The 15,912-nt window shown below is 33.6% G+C and overlaps 1 long non-coding RNA gene across 1 annotated transcript in view; it reads left to right on the top strand.

Moving 5' to 3' along the window:
* LOC104910725 overlaps positions 1-15,912 on the top strand; it is a 191,578-nt gene that overhangs the window by 73,942 nt on the left and 101,724 nt on the right. The window contains exon 3 of the long non-coding RNA XR_004159625.1: positions 4,288-4,377. This is a non-coding gene — a long non-coding RNA (uncharacterized LOC104910725). The remainder of the gene's footprint in view (positions 1-4,287; positions 4,378-15,912) is intronic.

Here is a 15,912-nt window from a genome sequence, read left to right as displayed (position 1 = left end):
TTACTTTGTTTTACCTCAGATTGTTGCCACTGTTTTCAATTATTTCGGGGTCCCTTATTTTCTTTTTTTTTCCCGGGGGCGCGGATCCGCGGATCCCTCCGCCCTTCTAGTCACGGAACCGGGCCGAACCAGCCCGTAAACCGTTGACATAGTCTCAGAATACGTTTCTACTGTGATCATGAAGGTATCCATGTAGAAGAGAAAATCTCCTAGTTTCTCTAAGTAGCATGAGAACTTATTCCTTAGTGAAGAGACTCAGCAAAGCACAATATGAATCCCTAACTAGAAGTATAGCTTCAATTAGAGAATTCACTTATTAGGCATAAAATAATTCAACCAAGTAACATGAAGCTGTTGGAAACCAAGTGTCATTAGTTCTATTGCTTATGGAAAAATATGTCTATGTAACATATTGAAATCTTTTGTTCATGGAAGACTAAAATATGAAACTGAAGAATTTGAATTATGAGAAATGAAAGGGAAAACTGAAGAGGAGGAACATGATAATACAAAATCTTTCTCAAATAAGAAGCATATATATAAGAATTATGTTTACCTTCAAAATATATATTTTTAAAATTATTACTTAGTCACATCTAATCCTTTAATGAAAATGGATCCCAGGTTATGAGCCTATTCTATAAGAACAGGAAGTCATAAATATTCTAAATCTGTGTACTTAAGTACTCAGCATCTCCTTTTGATATATGGTAATGAACTGCTTCTATTTTCTATAGCATTCTATCTATTGAGCATCTTGAATGCTTACTGTTACACTGTTATTCAGAGTATTTCAAAACCATAATATTTTGAGTTGAACTTCTTCACAAAAACTGTTCAGAACACAGTATATTATCAAAGTGCTTGAACACATAATTTCTGAAAAAGAATTGCAAATATTCTTCAGCTAATAATGTACAACCCATCCACTGGGCAGTTGAAAAGTAATATCTCTGGTGTGTGAAGTGTGGATACAGACTTCTCAGGATAAACTATTCTGCTATGTGAATCTTATTCTATGTTGCACTGCCTGCTGCTGTAGTCATGGCTGCTGGTAGTTGATTGCCAAATGGAAATCAGTTAGGATCTGAGAGTTGAACGTATCATTTACTTTTTAAGACTATTCCTCAGTGATAAAATCCCTGGTTATACTTCATTTTGCTTTTCTTTTTCTTATTTTTTAAAATGTTGCTTGTAATGAAACTCATCTAGGCTTTCATCTCAGAAAATTCTTCTTTGTATTGTGTTATTTTTTTCTCTTTTTTTCTGCTAATAAAAAGCAGAAAAGAATTTTGATTGCCTTCAAATAGACTCTCCAACTTTATATCAAGTTAATTACTTTTTTCCATTTAGCAGATGTACAAGCATTGAATACGAGTTTTTCTTGAGAGAGTTTCCTCAATTAATGCAGTCCCATGGAATACTAATACTTCCTTGCTTGAAACTTTTGTGATTCTTAGCTAAACCTTAAAGGCAATTAAAAGAATTATTTAGGTGATTGAAACTACATGGTTATATTTCTGGGTTGAATGTCTAAAACTGGCAATGGCTTATGCATCTTGAAGTCATGTTTATGTTGTTCAGCTTTTGAAGGTCATCATACAACTAAGACATCTAAGGGAGCTCACAGAACTTATGGTTTCTCATTCAGTCTGCTCTGTAATCTCCAGCATTATTTCTACCTAAATGTTCTCTATCTGACTTTCTTCCTCGGTGCAACATCAGCAAACTGCTTTCAGAACCAAAATCTTAAAGTTTTTTACTCTTCTTGGGAGACCTTTTGAAATATCTCAAGTGCTGTGTGGCCATTTCTTTGAGAAATAGGCTATGTAAAGCCAAAACTTGACAACAGCTTTGAAACATTTATTTATTTGTAGATGTTCTGTGCAATTTATGGACTTAATTTTATGGTTTAATTACAGTGGAAGTACAGTTGCTTCTTTAAAAAAAAAAAAAAGTGAGCTAGTACCTTTTTTTCTTTTTGTCATGTTTAAGAGAAAGGACAAGGAAGGATTCACTATAAACATTTTCCATTGGGTTAGTAAATGAGATAGTAAAGGATGTGGACAGAGTATATGGGCCAGCAAACTTTCCAGTTATTGGAAATCGTGAATGAACTAAAATCTTTTTCTGCTCATGAGCAATTTTTTTCCTTCATCAGAAAGTAGAAAGATTTAGAATATTTTGGAGGTCTGTATGTTAGTGCAGGGCCATATACTTATAATTCAGTATTCAAGCTGTATACATATATGTGATGTGTCTTAAAAGACAGTTCCTTTTTTTGTGGTATTGTAACAATTTGTTTTCAAATTAGAAATGTCTTTGAAATGTTTCCGCATCTAGATGGACCTGCCTTTCTCTCAGTATTTTTTTATTATTAGGGAGTTCTGAAAGGAAATCTATAGCACTTTTTTTTTTTTTCTCTGAGGCTGTAAAAACTGTGGAGGATACTTTCATATTGATCCAACTTCCAATAGCAGATAAAGGAAATATGTTTCAATGTTTTTCCCAGTAGTGGATTGAAATTAGAGGGAGAAATAAGGACAGATTCCATGTTCTGTTGCTTTTAACAAGAATAGTTTGTAAGTTATACTTCTTGATTGCTTCATTGCTTGACTGCTTCTTGTTGACAATCCACCAATTATGCTGTATATGAAAGCCATATGTTAACTCAACCTGGCTAAACGTATTTGAAACCTTCTTCAGTCAAAGGTACTCTAGGAAGCAGCTTCTCTATACAAAGCTATAGCTTTGTAGAGATGTTGGTGGCTGGTTTGCTGGATCCAAGAGGGAAATGGCATCTACCATTTTCTTTTAATGGATAATATTTGTATATGCAACTCCTCTACCACAATAAAATGCAATGAAGGAAAAAGAGCCTTTAAATATAGCCCATAATGTGTCTCTTTCCAGCTCACAACTATGATGATATGACTCATATGTGATTATTAATAGCTAAACATTAACATTTGTGTACCATTAATTCTAGGTTGATTACTGACAGTGGTTCAGGAGGCAAATGTGTGTAAAACTATGAGTACTGTCACTGTAGATGCTCTTATTTGTTGGAAATTTTTCACTCAAAAATTGACTTAATCGTTTCGTGTTTACCTGATAAAATCTCATTAGATCACAGCATGCAATGATAAAGCTATAGCATGCTCTGTTCTTTCTTTGTACTTCGCTTAAACCTCAGTTAAGTAGGAAGGATAAAATGTTGATGTTGTGTAAGATACCGTACCAAACCCATTTGCCTGTTTCTTTTGGATGAGGAAGCTTTTGTCTATGTTTTTTGAGACTTGAGTAGCCTTTAGAGTTAAACAAAATGTAGTTAAGAAACGTAATGCTAATCTTGTAAGAACAGGCTTGTGGAATTGTCCCCAAAGTGACATAAAAAATGATCAGTTGATAAAACATTTTGAAATAATGAGGCTTTTGAGTGTGATCGTGTAATCAGGAATTCTAAGAGTCACTGACTGTTAGAGAAAAGTGCCAGCAATGTATTACATAATGAACTAATCCAATAGGACAAATAAAGCTGAAGATTCATAATGGGATTATTACTGGAGTGTATAGCCTAATATTTATGAAGATAGTTCAGTATTCACTTGGCTCTTTAAAGTGCATTAGAACTTCTGAAATAGCTACAATGAGAACAATTTGTTAAAAATCTTGAATTTTTTGATGTTATGGAAATGGAGAGGAAATTTTTTTCAGTTGGTATGCACATTACAGACTGTGAAAATGTGTTTTGCCTCTATGACGTTGCAGAAATCATCATCTAAATTTTCCAGATCACAGATTATTTACTTGACTTTTTTTTAAATAGTGTAAAAAGTAAAAACAAAAAACAAAAACAAAAAACATTATTTGGATTTCTGCTGATGTTATTGTTTTGCTTTTTTTTTTATGTCCGAGATTAAATAAAGCAACATAGATATAAAAAATTGATTTCATTTAAATGAAAAGTGGATAAAGAGAAAAGCTTTAGACAGTGCTTGTAGCAATTTGTTTTTCTTTTGAAGCAGGTTTTCATTTTTATGATAAAATATAATGATACCTGTAAATGATTATATCATTCAATTTTCCAAATGTAATACTAAATAAATTGCATTAACAATATTAGAATAACATTTAAGTTTATAGCAAAATTCTCTCAGTAGCTTAGAATTTTTCTCAGTTTAAATGTTGGCAAGGATTGCGCTATGCACGATAAAGTGACAGGAAAATGTATCTGGTTTACTTGTAAACTGTGCTTTCTAAAGCTGAGCTAAAACTTTTTTTCAGGGGCAGTTGCCTTCGAAGGATGACACTCTACAATAAGCTGACCTAACTTCCAGTTTTGGGAAGCATAGGAGGAAGAATCAAGGATCTATGGTAAGAAATTGAACGAGTAAGAAAATATGCCTTGTACTGTGGCAACTGCTGGTATGTTCAGTTGCTACTTTGACTCCTGCCAAACTAGTATTGAACTCTGTTACTTCTAATAGTGATCACCGGACACGTCCTTTGCAAATGATTTCCCTCCTTTCCCTCCAATTAAACATAACTCATGACATTAAGGATGTATGCCTAGCTAACTTCACAGATTGGTTTTGTTTTGAAAATTCAGTATTATAACAAAATGGATATAACTAATCCTTTTGAATAAAATGTTTGAGTTTCTGAAGTCCAAAAGAAAGGTATTGGGAGTTGAGTATGACTAAAAATAACTCTGAGTCATGCTTTATGAAAAAACCCTAAGTGATGAGGAACTATTAATTATGCTGTCATCAGAGATTTCAGTTAGCAATTATGGTATTTGCAAGAATCATCTCTGTTAGGAATGCAAAGATAGTTCTATTTATAAAGTCATAACTTTTGAAAATAAAAACCTGAAATGTAGTCAATATTAGAGGCCTGAATACGGAAGAATAGTAGTATTCAGACAATAAAGTGAGATTCACATCTATTAATTTTGCTAGCTGATTTTGTACCTCTGTATTTCCTTTAAAAATAGTTCTTGTACAAATATTAATATTAAAGGAAATGGAAAAAGGTACATTTGTCTTCAAGGTAGATTTCTTTGGTTCTGAAATGAAATGTATTTGAGAGGTATTTTGGACTAGTTTATGTTTTTGCTTGTAATGATCGTAACAGTTATAATTAAATGTATTAAAAAGACATTTCAAAGCTTAAAAATTAGATTCCATCTGAAAAGGTTCTGTGTTACACTAAAAGTGCTAATTTCTTTTTTCATGTATCTTTGAACATGTTAGTGGAAACAATTTACTTTTTAAATTAGAAGGAGCAGAGAAGGTGAGAATTAATAAGTCCAGGAAAGGAAATGAAGATCCTTCCTTTCACAGAACTGAAGCCAAGTAATAGTTATTAGTAACCAGGCCTGTGGGAGTCAATTAATTTGATTCGGTCAACTTAAAGTGATTAATAGAATGATTTAAAAAACAAAACAAAACAAAATAAAAACAGCTACTGAAGAGACTTTAAAAAGCAGATACAGGAAAGTACAGATCAGAGTACCAACATAGTATGAATGTGAATTGTTGTTTTCCCAAAGAGAGAGTTATTCATCAGTAAGTAGAATTTAAATGTTTTCTCAACTACTTGCTGAAGTTACAGGGGAGTCATTTTTATGAACATAAAAAAGTATACCAACGTATTAATAATGGGGATTAAATAAGAGGAAATTGTTCTAATTTGCTGTGCTTGATTAAAAAAAGGTTAAAAAAAACCCTGACATTTACCTGCAATTAATGATGGCTGCTGCAGTGTTTATAGCCCTCATATTCAGCAGCAGGAATGCAGTGGAAATTTTAATTCTTTATAGATGGCAAATATTGGTATCCTGATGTATTCCTTTGTATTTTAATTTTATTTTTAGAAGAAGAAAATGAGCAAGGTTTCTATGGCTTATCTTGACCTTAGTAAAACATTATAAATTGTTCTAATGGTATTCCCAGAGAAGTACTGTAGAGAGTTGATAAGATCTTCTTGATACAAATTAAAAACACAAATTGCTAAAGTAACTAGACAGATGCTTTTGCTGGTGGGTTACTGCCAAATCTGAAGGTCTGATATTAGTTGAGGAATAGAATCCCCCCATGTTTTGGAGTCTCTAGCTCCAACTCCCTGCCACAGGCAGGAACACCTCCCACTAGCTCAGGTTGTCCAAGCCCCCATCCAATCAGGCCTTGAACACTTCCAGGGATCAGGCACGCACAGCTTCTCTGGGCAGCCTTATCCAGTGCGCCACCACACCTCATAGCAAAGATTTCCTTCATTATATGGAACTGAAATCTACCCTCTTCCAATTTAAAGCCACTTCCCCTTGTCCTATCACTCTATGCCCTTATAAAAAGTCCCTCTCCGGCTTTCTTGTAGTCCCCTTTAGATACTGGAAAGCCTCAAGAGGTCTTCCTGGAGCCCCAACTCTCTCTACGTGTCTTCCTTGGAGAGGTGCTTCAGCCCTTTGATCATCATTTTGGTCCTCTGGGCTTTCTCCAACAGATCCATGTCATTCTTATGCTGAATGAAGCACTACAAATGGGGTTTCACATTCAGTTTTTCATCCATTAACACTCTCAAATATTCTTCTGTAGGGCTGCTCACAATCCACTTGTCACTCAGACTTCATTTGTCTTCAGAATCGACACTGTTCAGGTGAAGCATCTTGCCCTGGTTTTTACTGGACTTTGTGATGTTTGCATGGACCCGTTTCTCTGTTAAAATACTGAAATTCAGATTTTTTGCCTATTCTTTTTGACCTCAGGTATTTTTCTTTCAATATTTTTATTTTCCAAATGCACTTTCATATCTCTTCTGCAAAGGATGAAAAAGTAGTCAGTTCAGAACTGCCTCTTGTAATTTTCAGCTGCTGACAACTCCAGTTTGAGCAGTTCTTATTTGGCCAGTACTAAAATATCATTGAAACCAATGACAAAACCATGGTTTCTTCTAGAGAAAGATCTAGTTTCACTAAAAAGGTTTTGTGCTATCTGGCTTGTATTAGCAATAGCTCTGTCTATTATTAAACTAAATGGTCTGATTACAGTCAGAATGTATGTGGTGCTGGCATTCTCTCATCCATAAAATTTTCCCTAGGTTTATTCTGATAATTGATTTTTCTGGAAATTTGATTAAGGTAATACAAAGATAACTGTTTTTTTTTTTTCACATATTTTGAAAATTTTCAGATGCCTTGAATGCATTATTATCTATTAAGGACACTGCAATTTTAAAACTTCACACCTGTGCACAATTCTGCTGAGATCAATAGGGCCCATTCTGGGATGGAGTTCTCTGATGTGTAGCCAGAGGCACCATATAATATTCTTCCTATGTTTTATGAGTATTGGTTTGTACATTGAGTGTTAGCTCTTTAATTGCACTGTATTTTATTTGTAAAACAATTCTAACAAAAGACTGCAATTTATTTTTTTACTCAAATTAAAAGTAATGGGGCAAAACAGCCATGAAAAGACATTATCCAGCTCCAGTGGCTTAAAAAATTAGTTTTTCTGCAACAAGTTGCAAGGTGATTGTGAAATATAGGCATGCAGCTTCTCATACTAGCAACAAACATATGCTAATGCTTATAATTCTTTTTTTCTATTTCAATTCTTTTTTTTTTTTTTTCCATCAGAGGAGAAATACAAATTGCTTGTATTATTAACCTCTTGCCAATCAGTGTAGTTACGGTGTTTTCAGTTAAGCTAAACAGGTCATATTTGCGTTCAAAAATCACAGAAATCTTGCCTGCAATTTTAGATGATTATGGTGAAATGTTCTCTTATGCTTCCATCTCAACACTACTTATTCAATATAATTTCAAAAACATTAGCGTTTCCAGCATCTGTATTAGAAAAATCATGTTAAAAATGAATTGGCCTAATTTCTATATATTTTTGGTTAAAATTATACATTTTAAAACAAATTTAAAAAATGCTGGAAGAGTGAACAGAGGACAATTTTTTTTATATTGAAGCATAATATTTGCATGCATTGCGTATCATTATTATTATTATAGTTATTGCTGCTGTTCTTGTGTTTTTATTGGTTATTCAGATTGTTTAGAATTTTGGTACTTTCTGAAAATATTGAAGTCCTAATTAGTAAGCTTCAAATACAGATCTGTAACCTTGTTTAACAACAGTAGTTCCCTCTGTTTAAAAAAAGAGTATGTTGAGAAAAAGAAGTTATTTTAGGAGCACCTTGATGAAAATGAATGTTCTTTGATAAACTTTTTATTTTATCAAAATAAAATCTGAAAATTTGAAAGAGAGGGTGCACAGATCAAGGAATTGAATAGAATATATAGGTAAAGGATTAGGATTACTATTGGCATCTATCTACTGATATGACTAATACATTATTTTTGTCCTTATTTCACACAGAAAAATACTAATCTTTTAAATATTTTTTCCTAACTTTTCTAACTTTGCTTTTTAACATGGATTTCCATTGTAGTAAAGCAGTTGGGTGCATGCAGTAATACTGAGATTTAAATTTTCATCCAACTTCCTGCTATTTTGTGTTAATTGTTTAGTTAGATATTGTAAATATAACAGACATTGTTGGAGACTCTTCTATTCTGAAGATTTGAAAATAATTTCAGAAACTTTTATTTGTTTACAAACCTTACAATTGCAATATACTCTGCTACAGTAAGACACTGCTTATGATGAATAGTTTGCTCTGTGCAACATCAGCAGTGCTGTTAATCAGTAGAGCTGGTCTTTAATTCAGATACACTTGGATGCTCTCTCTTAAAATGATACTCTCCTTTCATGTCTTTCATGAGAAATAATCTGCTCTAGAAAGTGAAAGCTAGTATGAGTAATGCTTTTTCATGATTTCATAATTATTGAACAAAATGATTCTCAAAGTCCTAATTTGTCAATATGAAAACAGACTTCTAAATGGAATCCGTTCAGCAGTATGGATACGCTAACAAAGGGCAACATAAACTCTCAATATTCTATTTATATTGATTCCTTTCTTTATCTTATATTGCGTCAGAATAAAAGATGCCAGAAATGTTTTGACTTGTCTTTATGCAAAATGAAGCTTGTAATCAGCTGAAATAGTATCAGACTAGATAATTACAAAATGAAATGCCTCACTGCAGCATTTTCCTAAAATGTGAGGAGAAAGTAGGCATAAAAATAAGATCCCTGAAGAACTGGTGTGAATTGTACAATTTAAAAGGAGCAAGCTTGTGTAATTTAGTGTTATACACTGTGTTGGTTGTGGAAAACAACCCCAAGAGACATATATAGAATCTCAGCAAAAATAAAAATGCATTCATCTTGTAAAGTTTAGTTCTTGGAAACTCCATGTAAAAGGTTGACTGCTTCTGTTGCTTTTGATACCTACGTGAGTGCGTGAGTGCAAGTTTCCATGGTTCTCAAGTGGCACTGAAAATTTAATCCAAGTTTCTAGTTGGCAATGTGTGATATCAACTGAATGAACCGGGCACATCTTACTGGTTATAGAGATCTCTGAAATGAGTGCTCAGGCTGTAAATTGTGTTTGTGTTTTCTTTCTTTTTTCTTTCCTTGTGGGTAGACTCTCAGACAACTTTCAAAGGAGAACAAAAATGTATTTTTGGTTATTTTCACACTTTTATATTACTTAACTGTATGGAGTCTCTGACAATGAGAAAAGCTAGTTTAGTTAAGCGTGGTAAAGTATACATGGCAGCTTCACTAGTTGAATACCTACTTTTTTCTCTTTAGAGCATTATTTGTACAGTTATGGGCATACATATTCACAGCATTATTAACTGAAGAATTAACATGTAAAAAACACTCTATTATATGTGATCCTTTGTGATCTTGGTGGAAATTCTTTAGGCAGTTCGCTGTAATTTATTGTGTTAAATGTGTAATCATTTCAAAAGACCTGATACTAATACAGCCAAAACAGTTATGAACTATGGGTTATTTTCTGTGTTATGATGTAGATCCTCTTTTAGAAATTCTTTATTTTTTTTAGGAGAATACACAAATGTTAATGCTATGGCGTGAGATGGAGATAAATAAAGAATACTTCAAGTCATCAGTGCTATGGCTGGATAACTAGAAAGGAGACTAGCTGTGAATTCATTCTTGGAGGCCTTTTCCCAAGGACTTCCAAATGTTTGAGGAGGCTTTGGGGAAAAATATATATTTATATTGTTTATGGAAATATTAAAATAAGGGAGCTAAGCTAACTTTATCTCTTAGAAGGTACTTTTGTTAGTTCATTCTAGTACTCATTAATTTAATTGATTAATTGATATAAATTTATTTTCTTTGTTAAATGTACTCTTTTATCTATCAAAGGGAGATAAATCTTACACTACATTTATTCCAGCAGCAAGTGTGTGGGTATTGATTATTCAGCTTGGAAAACTGTCTAGGGAGTATTTCTGCTTTCTTCCATTTTGTAGTCCTGGCTTAATGTCCCTTGAAAAGCAATGAAGCGGTTCATTGTGATTTCCCAAAATGTGTCTCAGAAGTGCACTAAGACGTTTTCTAGAAGCTGATAATCACTTCCAGGTTCTGCTTTTTATTTACAGACTCTGTTTTCTATCCTCTCTAATATTACTTTAACATACCAGACCACTTGCAACCTTTGCTTTTACAAACTACCCCATATTTTCTACAAATTAGCAGGGTCCTTTCATCTTCATGCTATCCTGTTCTTGTGCAGGTATCTATACATGTGATTAAGATATATTTATTCATACTCTTGTAAAAATATTCTACTACATCATTGCAGACTATTACTGATAGAGAAGATTTTATTTGCTAGACTGAATTATAATTTTCCTTTATTTTTATGTCAGAATCGGTAGCCTTCTGCCAAGGAAAGAATGAATGCCCCTTTAAAAACTTTGCTCCACTTTCCGTAACTCTGTAGTGTATTAAAATATTTCTCTGTATAACTTGAAATAACCTTATAACCTCTGTATAACTTGAAATATACCTTTACACAAAATCCATATGTTTTCTTGGCAACCTTGTTTTGCTTACTCTTTCTCAATGCTTGAACTACTACAATATGAATAGTGATCTTCACTAGACTCAGTATCTCCATATGTTTCTCAGTGTTTGTATAGTTTATTTTTCCATTTACTCAAGGATACTTTCAGGTTTATGAGGGTCCTAGTAGACCATTCTTAATTTCATGTGAAAATCAAAGCATCAATAATCTTAATTTAATTCTTTCTCATTTTAGACTTGGGGAAAAAACTGTTGGTGTCTGAGTGGCTGCCTTTCAAGTGGAAAGTTTAAGTGACGGGAATGTTGTAAATTATATTTGGACATGTTTTGTTATGGTGCTTATAATGAAGCACTATCATCTGTAGTCATTCCAATAAGTGGCCCAATTGGAGCTATTTATGGTGAAAAGTGTTCCAAATTATGATTAAAACTGGAAGCTTGTGACCCTACAAGTCTTTTTTTTCATAGTTCTTTTTTTGATCCCCCATTTTTGGTCATCTGTTAATTTCAGATATAATTAAGTTTAATGTTGTACTGCTTTCAGTTACAAAAAAGTTGTTTATGATATATATATATACATATATTTCTAAGAAGTTGTACATGTAAAATGTGATTGAATTGATGTTAAATAATAATTCTCTTATATCTGTTTGTGGTAGATGCATTCTCATAATTCTCCATTATATGTTATTTCTGATTATATGATGAGTCTCTGCGGATCTCTGTAGTGCATTAAAGAAGACCTCAAAGCTAATATTTCATATATCATCACACTTCTGGGATTAATTGATTTCCAGACAGTTGTTAGGTGGGTTTTCCTGTACTCCTGTGTTGAAATCCATTTACAGTGATACATGTATAAAATGGTGGCTTGGAACTCTGTTGGTGTTTAGTTTGTGATTTTTTTTTTATTTTTTTCTGAGTTCTTACAGAAAAGAATGCAAATTACAGTATCACAGAATTGTAGGGGTTGGAAGGGATCTCAAGAGATCATTAAGTTCAACCCCGCTGCTAAAGCAAGTACTTTACATAAACACAGGTAGCCTTCCAGGTGGGTCTTGGATATCTCCATGGAAGGAGACTCCACAACCCCTCTGGGCAACCTGTTTCAGTGCTCTGTCACCCTTACTGTAAAGAAGTTCTTCTGCATGTTTATATGGATCTTCTTATGTTCAAGTTTTAGGCCATTGCTCACTCCTTGCCCTAGCACTATACACAACCAGGAAGAGTCTGGCCCCATTCAGCCAGTGCAGGGAGAGTGAAAAGAAGAAAAATGTGGGAAAAAATCAACAAACAAGACCATATATCTTCAGAACTGTTGCACATATCTTAAGTTCCTTTTCTGCTTCTTTTGAGCTGTTAAGTCATAGCATGCATTCTTTGAAGCTGCAGGAGAAAAGCCTGAATCTTTGGGGTTTGGCTTTGGACACTTGGGGAAAGCCTCTATCTTTTCTTATCTTTATTTCAATATTTGTGTTATCTTCTGTAGCGGATAATGACTTCCTAATATGCTTATTTATACATACACATACAGAAAATCCTTTACATAATTTTATCATTTGGATGATATATTTTTGGGGCATAATCTTTATATGATTAAAAGTATATACAGTTCAGACGTGAATTAGGCTTCTAGGTATGTAGGTTTTTGTTTTTTTAAAATAGTTATAAGTTTTGGTAGTATATTTTCCATTGATAGCATGATGGATATATTTAGCAGGATATATTTATGAAATACAGAGTTTGTTTGCAGTGGTGTACTAAATTGCACTTAAGTAGATCCTAGTATTGTTTTGCACTTAAGTAGATCCTAGTATTGTTTTTCTAGTATTGAAAAAATAGGTTAAAGGTGATAAGAGTCAATAAATATGTCAGCCACAGTATGTGGTGTTATTCTTCAGAAATTGGTGTCCCTACATACTCCGTTTCCAATTCTTCAGTTCTGAAAGGGACTTTATCAATCCCCAGCTTTTTGGGAGTCACCAATTGGAACTAACAGTCCCTAGTAGGTTTTGTTTTTGAGAAAGAAACTTGTGCCTGGGTAAACTACTCTAATGAGTGGCAACACTGCCCACGGCAAGGGATCTGAACTAAATTAATGTCACTTGAACTGAAGCCATCTTGTGATTCTATGATTCTCTTTTGAAATGTAGTTTGTTTTGTAAAAATTCTTTCATTTGCGTAAGTGAAGAGTATGGACTTCAACACAATGTAATTTAAAACTAAATGGAGATTCTGTCAAGCCATTTATCTATTCGTTGGATCTCACAAGACATTCTGTTGTTTACAGTTGCCTCTGTATTTTGCCACGTTGTTATGTATATGCTTTCATTATTCAACCTGCCTCGGCTTAGTTCTGTGACGAAGAAGGCAAGGGGATCCATAGACCCATGCCCTGGAAAAGTGTGGGGGAAGATAGGGTAATGGGCCTAGATGAGGAAAACAGTGACAATGAGCTGAGGGAATAAAACCTAGTTTATTAAATATAATAGTGAAATGTGAGATCATACAATATAATACAGTATGATTGGAATTGAAGCTTATAAATCAAATAAAATGAGAGAGAGACGGTTTCTGAAACCGAAGTCCTTATTCTGATGGTCTAGATGAGGCTGCCAGGGTGCACAGAGAGCAAAGAGAGCTGTCTCATGACTCCTGGTCAGTTTTATCTTTCCTTCTGAAAGGAAAATGGAAATGGAAAAATGAAATATTCTCGGAGTTGTAGTTCACTTTTCTGAGACCAAGTCACCAGAAATATTGACAATCCACCGAACTACAGCATTAACTGTTTACCTCCCAGTGCACTGCATGGTATTATGATGTGGAATATCGATAACAAACCACAACACCATGACAGTACTTTACACCTAAAGGCCAGGATTTTGACAAATTTTTGAGTTACTTTAGAGTATAATAATGAATTTTTAGGTAATAATTAATCTGAACTAAGCCTCTAGAGAAATAAACTTTTGGGTGCAGGAAATTGTTGATATTTTATGGCCTGATATGTGATTCAAGAAGTCTGTATTAGTTGCTGTTGTCCATCAGTCTGGAATCTCTCTTTGTCTACTTCACACTCAAATGAACATTGCCCCCACTAAAGAAAACAGAAAAACTTGAAGCTTGGACGTATTAAATAGCATATAAACTATTTGTCAAGGGGTTAAATGCAATCTAAATCATAAGTAAATCTAAATCATTTTTGACAACTCTAAAATTGTATTCACTACTATGAGAGAAAATGGTACTATAAACTCATGCCATCACAGTAGAGTACAAGGAAAGATTATAGTGGGATGGTACATCATTTTATTTCTTTGTAAATGAAATTCGTTGTACAGTATCATTTTCTGAACTGTGTTTTCCACTCAAGTTGTTTTGTAAGGATTAAATTAAATTCATTCCAGGGTACATGCTTTCAGAGATTGTAACGGTTCCTTTTTGTTTGAAATACACCATGACTTTTTTTTAACAGTGTAAGAAAAAGTTTAGACTGTTTTCCACCTCATTGCTTCTTTTCATAACAGTCCTCATACTTCTGTGGCAGGATTTCATTGAATACAAATTGAAGTGAACCTATGTCAGAAAGAAAATATCAAAATCATACAGAGGTGCTGTGCTTTGCTCTTTGCTAGTAGGAGTAAATGTTGTACCACTGTGATTATTTAGAACTCTGGCAGAAGGTCTGTGAATTTAGAGTAATAGCTGTGTTTAAAGTGCTATGAATGTATAGTACTTTCTCTCTGTAAATCTTTTCCAGTGCATCACTTTTAGTCGCTTCTGAAGTAGCAGACTTGATTGTGACAATTTTCCTAACCTTTCACAGGAAAATGGAGAACTTTGGAAAGGTCAAAATGTCTTCATCTTTGTTCCCAGGGTTGACCAAACCAACACATTTAGTTTGTGGCATCACCAAGAAAAGTAAAAATAAAAGTAAATGCTGTTGTAGGCTGTGCAGTCATGCTTATTTGGTGGGCTTCTATTTCTTCCCCTATACAATACATAGCTTTCAGTGATTAGCAGTACATTTTAAATTAAATTTCAATTTAGTGTTTTGACCTGGGAGTTAGCTTGCATTTCTGTACCTCTTAGAAAGCCAATATTGTAGTAAGAGGTCATTTGAAGGCACAGGTCAGCAGAAATTTTTGTTCTGTCTTTTTCTGTGTAGAATACAAAGGAATTTCAGATTGAATGGCAGTCATTTCTGAATCCATCTTTCTTATCTGGAAGCACAGTTCTGAAAAGTGTTTCATAGCATACTAAAATTCACTCTCAAGTGCATTAATCTTTGTTTTTGAAAATATCTTGATTATCTAGAAGAAATAAATTCTTTCACAAAGCTAATATGAAGCTCAGTAAACTATTTTGTACAAAAAGAAAAATAGATTTTGATGGGATTGTTTTATTTTCCAGCTAGGTGTCTTTTCAAGCAGTTTGTAAACAAGCAATAATCCCTTTTCCTTTTTTGTTTACCTGTTGGACATCAAGAGGATCAAACATGTCAGTGTTGTAGGCAGCTTCAGCCATCCTGGAAGGAGCAGATGCATCTATCCAGCACAGTGAGTGATGGAGGTTGCAGCCTTCTCCCAGTAACAGAATAAGTATAACCATGGTAGAGAAGAGCAGCAAGTAAGAAATCCTGAGATTTTCGGATGTGCTGGATGGTGCTGGGCAAGTGTAACAGTTAAACCCTTGTAGTTTTTATTATCTGCTGTATTTTTTTAACATCAATATTAGATTGTAAATTGTACTCTCCACTGCTTTCTTTTTTGCATTCTGGATACACATATTTTGGATGCATTTGTCAGCTATTTAAAAATGCTCATGGTTCTCAGCTCTGACATGCATTTTAAGATTATAGCAGATTTCTTGTTTTCTTTTAATATAGACTTTTTTCTTTTCTTTCCTTTTTCTTTTTTTTTTT

Source organism: Meleagris gallopavo, chromosome 4, assembly GCF_000146605.3.
Source record: "Meleagris gallopavo isolate NT-WF06-2002-E0010 breed Aviagen turkey brand Nicholas breeding stock chromosome 4, Turkey_5.1, whole genome shotgun sequence".
Taxonomy (NCBI): domain Eukaryota; kingdom Metazoa; phylum Chordata; class Aves; order Galliformes; family Phasianidae; genus Meleagris; species Meleagris gallopavo.
Note: the sequence above shows the minus strand (reverse complement) of the source record. Positions and strands in the feature narration are given on the sequence as shown.